General features: G+C 38.3%; 1 protein-coding gene across 4 annotated transcripts in view; it reads right to left on the reverse strand.

The window, feature by feature from the left end:
* The window catches only part of BCL11A (BCL11 transcription factor A), a 151,269-nt gene that overhangs the window by 126,270 nt on the left and 5,829 nt on the right, over positions 1–19,170 (reverse strand). For 3 of the 4 annotated variants that reach the window (XM_054196207.1, XM_054196205.1, XM_054196208.1), the window contains exons 2-3: positions 11,462–11,502; positions 7,589–7,664 (exon numbers count right to left, since the gene is read on the reverse strand). The gene's annotated coding sequence lies outside the window, so the exon portion shown is untranslated. Of the gene's footprint in view, positions 1–7,588; positions 7,665–11,461; positions 11,503–11,602; positions 11,669–19,170 lie in introns of those variants that run through there. The other variant, XM_054196206.1, reaches the window with a different exon arrangement.

Consider the following 19,170-nt stretch of genomic DNA (forward strand, 5'->3'; position numbering starts at 1 on the left):
CCCCAGAAATTTTATAGGTTTGTTGTTGGTTTTGTTTTTTAAACTGACCCCCAATTAACTCTGCTCCCGGATAAGTGCTGCAGGCAGCCGTAACTAAGTTCAGTAGGTGGCTCTTTCCTGTAAGAGAAGTGACACAACACAATACCAACAAATTCTCCGAACAGAGGTATCGCTGGAGATGTTCAGCTGAGATTCCAAGTAGTATCAAAGATATGTAAGCAGCAACAAAATTATGTAAGTTTACAGGGCACTTAGCAAGAGTCAGGATAATTCAGGCAAATTCCAGTTTGAGTAATTAGATAGTACTGTTTCCAAATTACCATTTTAATCAGAAATGTGTTTCTTCCCAGTCTGAAGTGTGGTAGAGCCTCACTCTGCACCATTAATCAGCTGTATGTTTAGGTGTTAGGTGACAATCTACCCCATTTGTCGAGTGTTATAGGACTAAAAGCATTATATAAATGAAGAAATTATCACAAAAAAAAAAAGACTGATGGCGACAGCACAAAGGGGAACACTTGTGTGTGGTCTTCTCATTAATGTTTCCTCCCAATTCAAAACGAGAAAATATTTAAAAGAAAATCAAAAGAGTGAAGGGGGAAGGGGAGGGGAGTTACAACACAAAAATATTCCAAAGAAAAAAAAACAGAAAGTTGTACCAAAAGGAGCACATGAAATTAAACAGTGAACTTTTATAGACAAATTATAAGAGCAAACTGTATGATGATCTATGAAATAATTAATTCTAAAGCTAATTCATATGCCTATACAGTACTAAAATATAGAGTGGCTACTCCTGAGGGTTTTCCATTTTTGTTAACTTTTTAACTAAGGACAAAAATTTTAAAGGCACATTAAAATTGTTATCTATCACTAAATTACATAGTATATAAATGTAAATGTGATCACACCACACTTAAATTCTTATAACAATAAACTATTCTGTTTTCTTCCCCCTGACATTTACAAAATTCATTTGGAGGAGCAGGATATACCTTACAGAGATTAGTGATAAATCATGTATTTTTAATGAATATCAATAGGAGAAACCCCAGGACATAGCCCACCATCTAATTTGATTAAACTGTGCTTAAGGCAACACCACCTCTCTGGCTGGGGAATAGCACTATAATGACTTTGTGAGCATTATTGCAGGCTGTTTTAATGATTTAATGAACTGCCTCTATATTTAGTTCAATAGCCTTAAAATGATTAGTGTTTAAGAAAAATTAGCTCACTTTGATCTGATTCTATTTGATAGTAAGTTTAAATAACCTAACCCTTCAAAACACAGTGGAAAAAAATTCCTAGAATCACAGCCAGCTAACTGCTAGAAAACATTATGGCAATCATTAATAACAGTTCATTTATGTTTAGCTACAGCATATGGAATGACACATTTGTTCCCCAAGATGGGACACAGTAGCATATATTAAGTTGTAGTATATCATTTTCCTATGTATTTTTGATGTGAAAAACGTACCAAGAATAAGCCTCCTGTGTGTCCACGTAATGCAAAAAACCATTATTCCTCTATACCACTTAAGAATTTTAACTTGTGGGTCCAGAGTACGGTTCTGCTTCTCAGCGAGATGTATGAAGAACTGATAATTACCAAGGCAGGAAGGGGAAATGTTGGCTGAGGCTCTGTCCCTCTCTCAGATGTAGCAGTAGAAGCAAGGCTACTAACCTGGAACTGCTCTGGGAAGGGGGAGCGTGGCTTGAGAGGTACACTTGCAAATGGAAATACTAGAGTTCGCAATCTGCCACTGCTGACACAGCTATGCGTATGACTGGCGCATACAAGTTATTGACGACTGTGCTGCAAGACAAGGTTTTGTTTGCATTTCCTGCATATTCCAGAAAAGAAAAGTCACCAGAACACTTTACCATTTGCACAAAAGCAAAAAGCTGTGAAAGTGATAAATAGGCAAACTAAGTTTATTATACAAGTATATTTTATTTCTGTGCTATTACTTCTATGGCCACTACTATATAGTGTGAAATAGAGACTGGAGAACTGTGTTGGGATTCTGGAGCCCCAAACTACATTTGATGGCATTAGTCAGTGTTAGCAAGTCACTTGAAAATGCTCAAGCCATGAACGCAACATAATCATGCCACTGAGAAAGGGAAACAAAAAAGTAAGCCATAATGCTAAAAATACCTCTTCTGATAGGTAGCTTACAAAACATTAAACTAAATTTGTAACTGCAATGCAGCGGTTTTCTGGAAGAATGTAGGCAGAAACATCCACTCTGTAGTGTCTTCCTTGCACTTAGTGTGTGCAGAAACGCGCGATTCATTTCCAAGCCAGCCTGGGTACATCACACTAGCACCCTCCCTTACACCAAACAGCTAGAAGCAAGAGCACAAATGTCCAAAACTATAACATGCTATGCAGATTCAAAAGCAGCCACCCAATCCAACCAGGAATCAAACCTAAATGTCGAATTCTTCAAGAGAAAGCACTAGCAAGCAGATCTTTAGCTGTTTGTTACAAATACCTCTGGGGAGATCCCAAGTACAAGCTAAACCAAGAGACTAACGCAAGATACTCTCAGATCTTGTATTGTGTTTTCACACCTTCCTTTTCTAACGGCGTTTCTAGCACTATAATTATGAACCAGCCCTTTGGTTTTTAGTCTTAAGCAGTTCACATACCATATAAAATGAACTCAAAATTGATAGGCGGCAGGCATCCTTCTTTCCCCACTGCAGAAGCACAAATAAACACGTTGCCCATCAACCCACTGTAGTAGCTGGCAAGTTGCAACACTGAAGCCAGGAGCTGATCCCATCACACCCATGAACATTCCTCAATGCCCCTTGGCAAGGGATACAAGGCAAATTGTAAGTACAGGAGTTAAATTTACTCAAGAGGAATTTCTTGGTGGGATTTATCTATATGAAAAACTTCAGGGTACATCTAGGACTGATATATTGCTTTTGCCCATGGTTATTGCCTCATGCTCAGTGCGTGTTCCTGATTTCCAGCCATCCATCAGGAACATCAGGCCAGGTTCTCCCTGAGGTTGGGTTTCCAAGTTATTTCATCTAATCTCTTTGTTCCTACAGTATCTTTTCCCAGCACTCCGATTTCTACCAGGTTGGTCACTTTTTGCGTTCAGTAGGTACTTTCCAAAGTTTCTATGTAGCTTGTAGCAAAATCTGGGCCCACCACTTTCTTTCCAGACTCACAGGACTGGACAATACCTTTTCCATTGATAAATTTTACTTATATCAGTATTTGGTTTTCATTCTGCCAAGTGTCCTTCAACTTGAGCAGAACTTCTATTTTCCAAGGAATTCCAGCATTTTTAGTTTTTATTTTGTTCTAACCTAGAATAAAAAACCCAAATAACATTCTACAGAAATGATGTTTGGCAAATTATTTTGTGGCTACCCACATGTTCCATTTTAATATGAATTATTTTCAACAAATTATTGTTTAGTAGATGAAATAATTATATACTTGAACTCAAAACTTGATAGATTAGTATGATTACTTTTCATTCTCCTTTGAGTTTCAACATGAAACCATGTCAAATAGTTCAATGAGGCATACATTGTCCAAATGACACATTCTCATATTACTAAAACACTGAAAAATTGAGTTAATTTTCTCTCTTCCTGTCAAAAGCTACAGTCAGATTGACATAGTCCCATGAAACATTCCGATTTCCACTAAACTACATTTTCTAACAGAAAACTGTTCCATAAAAAAAAAAATCAGGCAGCTCTAATGTGCCTGAAGTCTATGCAATTAAAAAAGTTTCTAAATATAGCTTTAATCATGGCCAACCCCAATCTTCTCAGAAGTCCTTGCCCTCTAGGCCATCCCAAAGGGATGGGAACATCCAGTAACAAGCCAAAAGTCTCATGACAGTGTATTGACCCCATTTGATATTTATCTCTAGCCATTTGTGAGAGCTTCCCAGGAGCTTAATTAAGCTCATTCATTTCCACAAATTGTGGCATCCTAGAAAATACCAGACTTTCCTTTGATAGATGAGATTCAAATGTGCAAAGTCTTATGGGACATTAGGTGTCTCTCAGGCTATTTGACAGAGTAGTTCATGAAACAACTTATCTCGTCCCTCCCCTCTATAATGTGGAAGTGAAATACACATAGGATTGTATCCTGTCCGACGCAGACCACAGCAAAAAGCCACTTGCTACACACTTTGAAAAACCACCCACGCAGGTTGTGGAGGAAGCTGTACCCTGTAACAACAGGAGCGGTGCTGCAAAGCCACAAAATAATTCCTGTCCTTTAAGAGGATATTTAGAAGGAAAGACTCTTGCATCAAGAGGGAAAGATTTGAGAAGCAAACAGGGCAAGTGTTTCCACACCAGCATTTGGGTCTGAGTATCATCTTTGTCTTTCCTACATTATATTTTTTTTTATTTGTGCTATATCTGACTGCCTTTAGCAAAGATGTTTTGTGTAACAAAGCCCGTTTGAGGAGACAGGATAACAGCCTTCCACTACAGGAAAGGCTGCTGCAAAGATTCTCTAATTATTCAACACAAAGACAACAAAAAATAATGGACTTAGATTCCTACATATGAGGTAAAGATAGTCAAACCTGAACAGATGAAAGCATGAAGACTTGGTCTTTATCATAATGTTTTTAAAGGGAAGCCAGACAAACTTGCATCTTGAACAACAGGTAAAACTGATCCTGCCTTAGGGCAAAATAATATGCTAGCAAATCTGTCAGAGTTGCTTCAGATTGGGGGGGTGTTGTTGTTTGGTAGCGTTTTTTTCTTTAATTTAAGAAAATCCGTAACTGCAGGCTGAAAGAAGTGTATCTTAGTATCCTGTAAAAACCTTTTCCTAATATCAAACATAGGAAAGGACTTACTTTTCTCCGATTAATACAATAAAACATTTTAAAAAAAAGAATCTAGCTTTCATTTATTTCACACCAAAACATTCAAGCACCAGGTAAAAGCTTAAACTTTGTCCATTACATATTTTTCTCACAAATGTTTTCCTTTACAAAGCTGCTTCAGTCTAGTATGTGCTCAGCAGAAGACCAGTGTTAATATAATAATATTTTCATTTCTTGCATATATTTAAGCACTTCATTTACTTTGGAATCTTGGTTCATAATTCCTATGATATTGTAATTGCTTCATTTGCCCTTAACATATTTACACAGAGGCTGTACCAAGGAGTTCAGGCACTTCGTGCGAAGGAGAAGCATTTGGTCCCCACACTAGCTCCATCATTCCTAATTTTTCCAGCTCATTTAACACCTTTTCTACTGTTTTATGCATATGGAACACCAGTCTCATCTCAGCTGTACTACCACAGTTACACTACATCTAACTTGAAAAACACATTTTCATCTTGGGGTCTTTCAGTTCATCCAACACCTCCAACGAAAGCTTCCCCCTCCACCCCCCCCCCCTTTGTATTTTATCATTAAATATCTTACTGCTATAGCACAAATACAAATCTGTTTTCTCCAGTACATGGAAGTCTAGGATTTTTCAGTGCCTGTGTTGTTGGGGGGTTACAGTGAAGTCTGGTTACCAAACGGTTTGCCTGAAGTAGACAGCCACCACATAGGTATCAAAGCATTTGACTAATGTAAGGCTTTGTTTTCCAGTCAGCAAGAAATGGGTACACCCAAAATGTTCCCTAACACAAGGCTGTAAGAAGCCCTCCTGTAGAAGTCAAACTTCTGGAAAAGTTGAGAAATATCATCTTTTCCAGGAAGTCATGAATAATTAGCTTTCCTTTGGCCACCAGCATAGTGTCACAGACCATTTCCTAACGGTGGCTTCTGTACCCTGTAAAAGACAAACAGGGCTTGGAAAGAATAAGTATGCCTATCCGGTTCCAGTGGAGCACGTGGAAGGAAGGACACCGAAGTAGACTTCCTGAAGAATATACTTCTGAAATCCATGAGAATATCCTAAAGCACAGAGAAGTGGCTGTTCACTAAGTAAAAATCCCACTTCTTCCTACTCACCTGCAATCCTCTGTCAAGCCCCAAAACTTAATGTCAGGGCACAATTCAAAACAGAGCATCTTGCACACTATGCTAGATAGTACAGTACCACATAGAGAGCTTTTTCCAACTAACACACTTGTCTTTTGTGTTTGGTGCCACTGTTAAGTCTCTTTCCCTACAGGAGTTTAAAGAAAAAAAGGCTGCTTTGGCTACAGAAGATAACTTATTTAATGTTTCCTCTTTCTAGACATAGCTTACCTGGAAAAGTGTAATAGATATAAACCAGCTTGTCTTAGATTTTTATACTTTGCTACACATTCATTATTAGACTAATACAAATTCAAAGTGGCAAGATAAGCCATTTCATGCAGATGAAGGTATCTGAGGATGAAGCTATCTAAAAATCACCAAGCTAGTCACAGAGTCAGCAGGTATTGAACAGCTTCAGGGAAACTCAGCCATAAGGATCCATTTACACAGATACTGCTGCCCCAAAGCCCAGAAGAGCATTTTTTTTTTTTAAACAAGAAGTTTGTTTTGATGTTTTTTTGCGATTACTCATGTATTTCAGGACACAACGTGGGTGCAGCAGATGAAACCACTGCTGAAGGGAAGGAGGTGAGAAATAGAGCAAGAGAGAAGTTATTTTGCTGCTCCATATCTTGGCCCCATACCTACAAAAATAAGTGGCTTGTGGACAGCTAACCTAAGGTCAGCAAAGCTTCCACTATTAAGCAGTTCCAGCTGGTAGGGATTTCCTAATTCCCTACTTAGAGGAGCTTATCAAATTACTTGCTTAAATTCATGCAGATCTGGGATTCAAGATACAGATTTTAGAACAGCAACCACAAAATACTGTACACCATAAGAGCAAAAAATCCTAACTCAAACTGAAGTTTAACAGCAATACCTCCAGAAAGCTACGTGCTTCCTATATGATGCTTTTAAGTACAAGGCACAGAAGTAGTCAAAAACTGAAGAAAAATGAGAGCCAACCTTATTCTGTCAATGTTGACCTATTTTGTTCAGGTCTAACAGCTCAAAAAGCTACAAATTCAGTGAAACATGGATTGTAAAACTATAACACTCCTCAATTACTTTTTGTTGGCCAGACAGGCAAACCTGTCATTTGACAGCACATCATGATCCAAGATAGTAAACTTTATCACTCAGGGGTCATGAGAAAACGGCCACGGGTACAGCTTGCTAACCTTCACTAGATAATTTTTCACAGTTATCATCCAAAAAGCGTAAAAGCATAGAAGATATGTTATCTTTGAGCTCAGTTTATTGTAACATGGGTGAGATTCCCTATAAAACCACTTACTAAGTAACTGTTGTGTGTTCTTCAACACAGAAAGTCAAATCAGTAAAACATCTTGACAGTGTAAGCGTCAGGAATAAGATGACACCTCTCCTTCAGAGACTAACACATTATTTATCATTCTGCTCTGGCTTACCTTTTCTTCCCACCCACCACTAACTCCAAAAGCACTTCCCTGCTTCATTTCTTAATACAATATTTGCACTAATACTCGAAACCAAAGCCAAACCAAGAATTCCAGAACAGAGCATTTTCCCCAAACGCCAAGAATCCTTTGGAGTTTTGCTCTTACCTGTGAGATAAGTAGACGCTTGACCTGGAAATTTTGGGTTACGTTCATCTGCTGTGCTACATCAGATGAGTAGTTTCTGTGGGGGAGTTTGAAGAACAGATCAGCTTCATTTCTCTCAATTCTTCTGATAAAGTTTTGTCCTAATAAAGTTCGCACTACATTCATTGCGGGTACAAGCTCAAAGACTGGGATCAGAGCTCCCCGGCTTCCCCTCTCAAGTATTTTTGGTTTTTTCCTTTAAATGAAACCAAGATCTGCAGGAGTATGGTTTAAAGTGAAGCATGTCCAGCAGCCCACGTGGAAATTCACAGCCAAATTGGCATGCAGGTCTTGATAGCTTTGATACCAAATTTGAACTCTATACAGAATCAAGTTTAAATTTAGTATCAAAACCTCACATGTTGATTCTTAAACTGGAATCCATTACACTGCTGAGAAAATTTATCCCTTGTATTGTCCAAAGAGGTATTAAGACAAATAAGAACCAGGCATCTGAAGCCTGGAGTCATTTGGAGCCCGACTTGCACAAGGACCAGGTGGCGTGCTTCATACCAAGCACACAAGTCATCCCACTGGAGCCTACTCATTTGCTTACACACCTCTTTAAAGGCACTATGGGATCAAGGGAAGAACCCTAACTGTAACTCAGCACCTTGCAGAATCAAACCCTAAACTAGTCATGTGTCTGAATAACACATGTGATGGGCAAGTTACAATTCCAAGGAAGAGGACCAGGAACAAACAGTTGCCATGCAATAGCACGTCTCTTGTTTGTATGACAACAAATGAAAGTATCCTCAAACATAATTTGGGGGTTTACCTGATTTCTATTTCATGGTGTGTGAAAATCATTTATAGGGTTTTTTTTATGTCTAAATATCTTACACTCCTTCCTACCTGCAAAAACGTGACAGTAAACATATTCTAAATACAACCATGTTTCTACTACAGCATTTTGTTTTCTGACAGGCCACTAATAATAGATTCCTAATAAAAAGTCATAGTAATAAGTTATCACTTATCTTAGGAAACCTACTGATTTGCAGTGGAGTAAAACCATACTGAAAAAAAACCCACACAACTGGGTATGATCTGACCCAAAACAAAAATGTCCATCTTTATATCCTGCCATAGTCAACCCTAAAGAACACCACCTGGTGCAAAGTAGTACAAAACAGCCACAAAATCGAAGCATTCACCCCCACCCAACAGTCAGCAATCCTAAAAGCAGTCACATTAAGGAAAAATGTGCGTGCAGGCAGAATCCCAACAGATGTATACTCCATCACTTAACCAAGGCGCAGACTGACCACCTTCCCTCTCTGTTTTCTGTATACCTTTTAACCTCTTTTTATCCTTTTGCCATTGTTTTGCTTAGCAGATTAATTGCAATTCTTTTATCTGCTCACATTTTATTTTCAAGTTGACAATAAGTATGGATTATACTTAGTACATTTCTTCCTTATACTTACAGCTGCTTTTCTATAATCCTTTGTTCTGTTCCTTTTCATTTCGACTTAATCTTTTTCAAATACCCAGGCCCAAGTCTCTATAAGAGTACGTCTACACTAGCAATTTAAAGCATAACAAGCTTGAGTATTTGACACAAATATTTAACTCCAAATTAACCTCCCACCCTGGCTAAGTAGAGATATGAGGAGCTCAGATGCAAGTGCTTCAGGCCAATGCTTTTCTCCCATTACCATGAGAAAACCGTCAGTGTAAACACTGCCTGTTTCTCTGCAGCGTAGTGATTACTTATACATTTGTTGAGTGAGTAAGTACTATCTGGTAGCGCCTTGCACCCACTTTCCTCAAGTATAAGTGACTACAGGAGGTAACTGGTAGTGCAGAAAGATCGAGATTTTTTTGTTTAACTAAACTATTTTATGACTGTCTCTACAGCTACATACTTCAAAAGACCTGATCCCTTAAGTTGCTTGTTGTGCTGGTGTCTAATTGTATCTTCTAGTATGAGAAACATGTAACACTGCACTACACTTAAATTAGATATTGAGGTATAAAAAACAGAATCTTGGTTGAAAAAAAAGCATCTTGTTAGAATACTGTAACTAAAATATTCTATGATCTTAAAGCAGATAGAAGTCTAGTTTTTATTTGCATCAGCCAAACTGAATTACAAAGAGAAAGATTATTCTTTAGGCAAGAGAAAAACCATATGACTTTAGATGTGATTTTTTTAAAAAAATACAGTTCACCCTTCCTTTCCCATAGTCAATCCAGAATATTAATGGTAAAGCACATTAATTACCACATGTATAGGAAGACCATAAGTATTTTCTTCACTAGAGAAAATAAAAGTACTACAAATACTTGAGAGACAGAGTAAAATTTAGTTATAAACAGGAATTATCAGCACCAGTTTGAACCTGTTTGTTAACAGGTTTAATCCTTAAGTGCTCAGGCAAACTTAGAAGTGAACATCTTTGTTGACATCTCTTAACATAGAACCTTAAAACCAACATTCTTCTCTATTTGCACAGTCAGTCCTGATCTGCTCCTCTTTCAATGAAAAAGACCTACCCAGGACATAAGTCATTTCTCAATTTCCAGAGGTACGTCTAGATTGGCTACACATAAGGATTTGTCTTTTCAAGAAACTTTTATAAGAATGCATGGTTTTCCCAACTATTACTTGGCATCTCTACATATGCCAGATCAAAGTGCAAAATCAGTTGTAGAAAATCCTTATACAAGACTGGCAGGACTTTGTCACACATGTATTTTCATGGCTATATTGAGAATTGTTCTATATGAGATTTAACTGACAACTGGGGGGTATGCATTTTTGTACACAGAGAGCATGTGTAACTGTGCAGTGGGCATTTGCATCAATTATTAAAAGCTTTGGGTAAATCTTAGGTGAGACAGATAAAACCTCTGTCCACAAAATAAGAAATTAAGTTAGTCTGCAAATCACTTCTGATATTTAATATTCCATGTTATATTTGCTTTGGCTAAAGACTTTGTCAACTTGAGCAATTTCTTCTCTACCTAAGTGACAGATCTAAATATAACACTTATTTTATGACTTTTTTTTCACTTGTCTGAAAAAGCAAGAATGCCCCCTTTTGACAATTCCATATATTTCCCCTATGAGGCCAGGAGAGGGAGTAGTAGGTTGTATTTTTCCCCAGAAAAAAACAACACTCTGGATGGCAAGTATTATATTCTGTTCCCCAGACGACAAAGACTGCAACCTCTGTTCATTATTCTTTTTAAAAGACCACGGAGAGACTTTTTTTTCTGGCCAGGGAAAAACTGCACTTTGAGAGAAGAGCACCTGCCACAAGAAAGTTTCAGACAAGAACTACACACTTTGTAAAAAATAAATAAATCTTACACATTAGTGGATGGAAAACGTGTACATGTCTGCTCAGGTTAATCTGTACAAGCTCTGTGCTTACTTAAACTGCTCAACATACAATATAAATCCAGATCACCTACAATCATGTAACTGTGCAGAGGCTGGCCAAAAGATGATACTAAGGTCAAATAAAAATAGACCCTACTACTCTTCTGCCTCTAGTTATACAAGTTCTAATGAAAAAAGCCAAAATAGGTATTTGTTTTAGATTCCCACACAAATTTTGAGGCTTTTGTACTGCTGCCGAAAGCAAAGGCTGTTTGCATGCACTTCTGTTTCAGGTTCATCTGCAGTGAAACCTGAGACATGCCTGGAAGTTTTTAAAGAATTGTGAAAGATTCACCACCCGGTCTTAAGCAATTTAAATTCCTGTGTTAGAAAGCTAGTCTCTGTGAGCTCTCTAGACAGATACTGCTGAATGACATGGTCTTCCAGAAAATTACTCAGATGAGGAAGAAAAAAAACCCAAAAGACTAAAAACTTACTTGTGTTTTTTCCAGCTCTTCCAGAGGACAATTATCTCAGCCTGAAAAACAAAAGGGAAAAAACCTCAAATGAAATCATAGAATGTACCAAGTAAGGTATTTCCGAGAGAGATAACGTGGTAGAAGGCACGAGTCAGATACCACTTTATGGTTATTCTCGCCCACATCTCAGACAGCAGAACTAGAAGCAGAACACTTGCACCAGAGGATCCGTCTCTCCTGACCCCAGGGACTGCCCGAGTGACTGACAAGCTTAGAGAGATATCTGTTAGGGGAGCCACCTGCAGAGAGCAATGCCAGTCTCAATCTCTCACACTCAAACCGAGAATTACCACTGTCTAAAGGATGCTGGCTTTTGAATCCTAGCCCACACTCCTGGTTTCTGTTTCTCTAGCTCAACCAAGAGGCAAGTCCCTGCACCCATGTGATCCTAGAAAAATGAAGACGAGTATACTCAAGGGTGTGTGACTATACTTATGGGGGCCTACAGGAAAGATGGGACACACTTTTTAGCAGGGCCTGATGCGATTGGACAGGGGGTAATGGCTTTAAACTAGAAGAAGGAAGATTTAGGCTAGGTAAGGAAGAAATTGTTTAGAAAGAGGGTGGTTGAAACCCTGGTCCAGGTTGCCCAGAGAGGTGGTAGTTGCCCCATCCCTGGAGACATTCAAGGTCAGGTTGGACAGGGCTCTGAGCAGCCTGATCAAGTTGAGGGTGTCCCTGCTCGCTGCAGGGGGGTTAAAAGTCTCTCCCCAATCCAAAATACTCTACGATACTTAATATTTATTCATAAGTCACCCTACATAATAACTAAGTACTGTCTGAAATTATAGCCTCCTCCTCTGAGAGGCAAAGGTGCTTATGGTAATTAATTGCATTGGTATTTAATTAACAATATACAACAGTTACCACAAGTGCAAAATGTCTTATTCAGCTGAAAAAGCACAAATGTTAAGCAAGCAGCATGGCACAACAACTGAAATTACAGTCTGGGGAGAAATCTCCGGTCAAATCTGGGAGAAAACTTTTTACCTGACCAAATAAGGAATTTTTTTAAAAAAAATATCTAAAACCACACATGCACAAAGTTAACTTACAGCTGTTAGAGATAGAACATCATAAAATCCTGCTGTGTACTCCTGAAAAAGAGAAGTCTTTCTCTCCTGAAAGAAAGATTCTTTCTTCAGGAGAGAGTGAAAAACAATTTGACTGATTTTCAATTTCAGGTTTTGGACCAGAGAAGTTTAGTCTAACAGCACTGAGTTGCTCGGTTTAAAGTGCTTATTAGGGTCACTATGGCTTGTTGCAATTCAGCTACAATATTTTCAGAGCCGCATGGGTATTTAGCCCCATACCTCCTACTAAAGCTAAATTGTCTTAAATAAGGGTCATCGTGGATCTAACTACCCATGCAGCTCTCTGAGAAATTTTAAGAGACTACATTCACACTGTATTCTCCCCTTTTCCATGAAGTAGTGTCTGCAGGAATCGTCCTTCTTAAGCAGCATTGCTTGCAAACTAAGTTTTCATGCATTGCACTAGTGGCATTCACAATGGCAGAGGTCTTACTAATTTCAAAATTACAGTCTTCACGGGGATATAGAGGTACTTGAGGTTAGTATGCAAGTTTGATTACATATGCAGATTTTCACCAGCCGAGCTCATCATTTTTCAGTGACAGGATCTATAAAATTAGCAACAGGAAGAATAGGAAACTAAGTGTTTTGCATTGAATACACTATTTGGGAACCATCACACTGAACATTTTGTTGTGCTTTATCACTCATTATTATTTAGTGCGATAGGACTTAGCTCACATTGATATTTTTAAACTGTATTTTGCTCCCTAAATTCCTTCACAAACATTCTCAAGCACATTACACATTACCTACAGGAGGGAGTGTTCCAAAATAAATAAGGACCCCCTTACATCAAAAACCAAAGCACCTTCAAGGAAATCCTTCACATCGCTCCATCTTTTGCCTTTCCTTCCCATTTGACAACAGCTAAAGGAGAAGCAACAAGCTTTCTAGCTGAATTCGAAGAACTAATTCCGGTTCAAAGTATACCACTTCAGTCTGACCTTGGCTCCATGCCAAATCCTGTTCAAATTTAAGCAGGATGCTCACTTTCTTGCTGACTTCCACCCAACACTTATCTTTTGCAGTAAAGCTGTAATTTTAAAGTAGCCTTTCATCTTCCTTGTATTATCCAGATTTTTAGTTTCTTACATAGCAGTCAGTCTGTATTTTTCTACTCCTGTTCAGTGTTACCAAAAGTTTTGTTTTCTTCTTTCGTAAGAAGTGCAAGAGTAGTGCACTTTTTTCCAATTTCCTAGAAATGGTCTGTGATGAGAGATAATAATCACTTTATAAAAGATTCGGAAAATTAATTTACATTGCTTCAGTCTTTTTGTCCCACCTCCAAGGACATTCACCGCTACACTCCTCTGACCACTGTTTTCATTATTAAGCAGCTTAGTGAGGATATTATTCTAATTTAGAGAATGTTTTACTGGAAGCAAGTTCCAAAGAGCCTCTTTCCTACTATGTTCAATGTGTTTGGCATTCACTATCAGCTCTGGGATTTACTGAGAACTCAGAGAAGTCTGTTCTCATTCTCCACCAACTATTAGAAAATGTAGGTGTTTCTATAGTTACAATGAATTGGTTTCTAGAAATCCCTTTATCAAGAATGAACTCTGCTTCACTGAAATTAGATTCTCCTTATCATTATTTTAAAAATTCTCAAGATCATCTAGCCGGCATTAAAGGGATTCCGCTAGTGACTACGCAACCAGCATATGTTGTGTCCGCTCGCTCCCAGGAAAGTGAAGGCTTATCTGTAGCCAGACAAGAAATATTCACTAGACTGAAAATCTACTATACACTTTTTGGAAAGCTGCAAGGCTGGAGCTAAAGGCTGAATAGCACTGACGTTTCTTTTGTAATCTTTTTCAAGTTCTGCACGTCACATCAGCAGGCACTCTTAAACACTGTTAATTACAGTACAGTATGAAACTAGCAATATGAAAACCTGTTTGTTCACAGTCTAAGTAGTTGCAGGTACTTAATACTTTTCTCTTCCTACGTGCTTCATTTATGGGGTACGTAAGAGAAGTGGAACGAATTAATGCAGTTTAAAAACCAGATCAATCTATGAAGTTACCATCCAAAGACCAGAGGTAGGTCAGTGCATTAGTCTCTCACTTAGAAGTACTCTGTACTTCTGACTACAGAAGTCACAGCAGAGTCCACATCGAAATATCTTATGGCTGCTAAAACCCCCTGCACATGTCCATGGAGCCTAAAGTTTATACAAGAATCATTCATTTCAGCAGCACCACACTGAAATAACACAGATACGGTATATCAATCCTCAAAACCTAACTCAAGTGGTAAAAAGATGATTCATGAACAACACATTCAGCTTAACAGTACCCATTGCAACAAATTGTATTTATATAGATTATATTAATAACAACACTGAATATGCTCTATAACACTTGCACGCAGTTGTTCCCTTTACTTCCCCCGACAGTTGTAACTAAACATATTTTTTCCCCAGTTTTCAGCTCTCTTAAAATGGCATACTATTTTCATGTCCACGTTGATGTGACTAGAATTATTTTCTTTATCAAGATATGTATGATTTTAGCGGTGTAAATCTTTAATCTCTGAAAGTGCTGATTGTTTGCACAGGTGATACAGCAAATCACGTAAAGCTAAGCATTGAAGTATGACGTTGTGAGCTCACGCTTGTCCCTGGGTTTCACACTAGAGTAAAACATTCCCAAAGCTTGGCAGAGGAGAGCCTAATTAAAAGTAACCTTGCACAAGTTATTTTTTCATAAATATCTGAAATAATTAAATATTCCTGTACAAAATATCAAAGAACACCTAAAGACATCTCTTCCAAGAGTGAACTGAGCCATCCCAGAAAGGGGTTACCATATCCAGTTACCATCAATTAAACAAGAGCTCCTCAGGGAAAACAGAGTGCTTCAAAGATGGAAAACTTATCTGGTGACAAATTCCTACTGAATCAATTGTCAGTAGTCTCAGAAAACAACAACACAGCACACCCAAAATCTTCCCTGTGAACAGCAAGCAAAAGAAGGAAAACTTTTCAGACTAAAATGAAGTTTTTGTTAATAGAAAAAGACCAAATAGACATTATTTAAGAGGAACCTGGTGGATAAGAGTACAATAAAGACATAAATGAGACTGCTAAATATACAGTAAGAATTTGTGAGCTCCATAGACTGTGGGCTTATTCGCACAATTGCTATTTTCTTCTTTTCTTACAGCATAAAGAAAACTTAAACACAGGAGTAAGTCACATTTATACCACCTGCAAATCCTTTGTATTTTCGTAGACTTGGCATACCTGAGAATGAACCCTGTATTCAGGAGCTCACAATGTTTCAGTGCTTTCCCACACACTGGAACACCCATTCCAGGCACTACATTTCTGAAGGCAGCCCTTTAACTGCCTTATTTACAAGCAATTGTCATGAACATTACACTCATCTTTTCTACTGTTCATTTTTGTTCATCTCTTGCTCTCACTGTCTAGTCTCTCGTGCAATTTTTACCTGTAGCTGAAAGAATACGTAATAGATGTGTTAGAAAAAATTTAACATAATTGGAATGTGATGTTGATTCTGTCCCATACATTGGTTTGCCAGTGAAGGCAAAAGCGATTGGATATGCATACTCATGCGTACAAACACAGATATGCAAGAAGTCCTAAAGGACGGTCACACAAACCACATAATTGTAATAACTTTGTTCTGTAATGCTCCTCTTCTCCAAATTTTTCAGACCATTATTTGTCACTCTACTTTGCTGCTTCTTTTCTTTTTCAGTTAGAACTTTTTTTAAATACTTGTTCATGAGAAAGTCACATTACTTCTGTGGTTACCTTGCACACACCCCAATTGCCTGATTAGAGAACTGTTCAAACAGAAAAGAACAATTATTTATGGTTTACTTTATCAATTACAACGAAGAAGCCCCATGAACAATGCACTAGGCTGCATACAGGTGCATTCTTCTAAAAGAAGATGAGCTCTAGCTATGTCTTTTCTCCCCTTTCCAGCTCTTCAACTACTGTAAGTTATATTTTTACTTCAGAAGAGTATGGCAGTAGCCTTTGGTTAATTTTAAGGGGTTTTTTCCCCCCTCTAAATTTGGAGTTAGAAACACAGTGGAAAAGCCAAAACAGTGTTTAGTCACACTACGTTTTTTCAAAGCTCTCACCCCCTTCATCATTCTGTAATATAGTTCATGTTGTCCCTGTGAGTTGCCTCTTCATAATCACCCAGGAAAAACACCACAAATATACAAATTTCAAATGGGAAACCCAGAATGGAAGCAAGCATACTCGACTTCTCCCTCCCCATTTCAGTATAAGGAATATGGGAACACATATGCTATGGGAAAATAGATACTGTAAACAAACAGCAGCAGAACAAATGGCATTTTCTCTGGTAAACTCCATGAGGCAGAGGGTCTCCACAAGGACGCAACTCCACCCAGACAAAGATTATACATATTTGGATGCACTGTCCATAGGCATTGCTGTCAAGGGAGCAATTATTAAAGCGATCAATATGATTTACTTGTTTTGTATTAAAGCAGAATTATTTATTGTTTGTTTTACATTGTTTGTTTCCCCTCAAACATAGAGGGCCATATCAAGAACTGCTTAAAACCCAGTACACCTACTTAGAGCTTTACCAGTTTTCTCCAGCAAAAGAGGTGAACCTCTGCCTCCTCAATCACAGGAAACCAGCCAGATGAAGCTGGCCAGCTGAGAGTTCCCTGCTATGGGCTCAAGTTTACAATCAAATTGATTATTTTTTGAAAACAGAACAGAAGCTAAGTTTCCACATGAAGTCAAACACAATGCTATCACGTAAAAAGGCGAGAAAAAAACCCAAAACTTTAGCAAGGTCTTAGTACAAGGTTAATGGATATTAAAATTTCTCCCATTTCTCACACAGAATTGAGGTGTTTCAGTAATTATCGGTATCCATTCCTCTCTTTAAAGTTTCCCTGCAAGCAGCACTCAGAATTATATACGATCTCTGCATGAAACTAATGAATTCATGACAAAGAAGACTCCTCGACAAGATAAGAGAGTGTGCATCGGGGTATCAGCATCAGGCTTTAATGCCCCAAACCAGTCTCACAGCCACGTTTGAACTATAATGGAACCAGAACAAATACCAGTGCTTCACATCATCAACTGTCCAAGTACTTGGGTCCCCACCTCCGCTCAAAATGAGAGTAAAAACAATGCAAAGATGAGACAAGTCTGTTCTCTTCCTTTATCAAAAGAAAGTTAAAATACTTCTGCTCTCTATATAAAGCTATTCATAACTAAAAAGATACAGAACATTTATCTGTAGAAACTTCCATTCAGGTCCTTTTAAACATTAAAAGGTTATTACACCTCTTCAGTACTCCTATAAAATAAGTATTGCCCATGAAGTGAAGGTAGTAATGTAAAAAAAAAGGGAGAAAGAAAGTCTATAAGACAGGCATATCCCATTAAATTTGGGCAATACCTTCCTGGCAACTATTTCTGACCCAAGAGGCTTTCTGAACCAAAACCTACCACATAAGATTTGTTCCTTCTTCAGGTGTTAGCTAGCAGAGATCACTGTTCTTACAATTTAAGATTGTTTCTCTAGAACAAGTGCACTTCCCACTCAACTTTCATCCCCCAAAGGAAACACCTTAAAGGTAAACTGCCATGGCAAAGAATTTTATGTGCATAATACCTTTGAAGTGTAACAGAGTTCAATACAAATCTTTACAGAACCAAACCATCTAGGTTGTCTAGAGCAGAACCAAACACTTCAGAAGGACATTCAAACTCATCATCTGAGTTTTCCCCTTACAGTGATACCCCAAGAAATTGAAGAAACCTACATGAGTCTGTATGCCAGCTACTTATTCCAATGCTAGTGTACCTAGACCTTGTTAGGCAGACCCTTTGCTTGAGTGTAGTGTCAAGCACCACAGGTCCCGTCTGCACTTCCACATGACTATCCCCGACATACTCTCAGTATGCCTGATGCAGGCTGGTGGAATCAAAGGAGGCTCGTCTTCTAAGGTCAGAGCAGATCGTTGTACAGGCAAAAATTAGTGAAGTGGAAAGGTTAACAGCAGCTTTGGACATGGTGGAAACAAATACACAGCACAGGAAATAGTTGGAAAAGCAAAAAATCTTCAGCACCTTCCACTATAATCTGGTTAGTTCCTAGACACTTTAGGCTGTACCCCACTATCACACGGCACAATAGCAGAGTCCTTTAGAAGGTTGGCTCAGGTAATCAAAGTAGAAAACAGCTAGAAATAATACTGCCAAACGATTAGAAGAGAACCGGTTGTAAATTTAAACACCATTTTGATTCATTAATCTCCAACAGCTAAAGACAAACCTAAAGCAAAATTAATGTGATTGTAAACTAAGCACTCGTATCCTGTGGCTGTTTTTTGGCCTGCTGAGAGAGAATGAGCTGATCAAAGAAAGACACTTCATTGAGACCAGCAAGATTAGTGCTACTTCAGTGAGCTCACAGTTAGTTCCCATTAACTAACCTGTTTTAGAAGCTGGTAACTCCATAATTAATCTTAGCTTCAATTTGAAGCGAATAAAGGGAGCGACCTATCCATCTCCTGATGACATTGCAC

Source organism: Rissa tridactyla, chromosome 3, assembly GCF_028500815.1.
Source record: "Rissa tridactyla isolate bRisTri1 chromosome 3, bRisTri1.patW.cur.20221130, whole genome shotgun sequence".
NCBI lineage: Eukaryota > Metazoa > Chordata > Aves > Charadriiformes > Laridae > Rissa > Rissa tridactyla.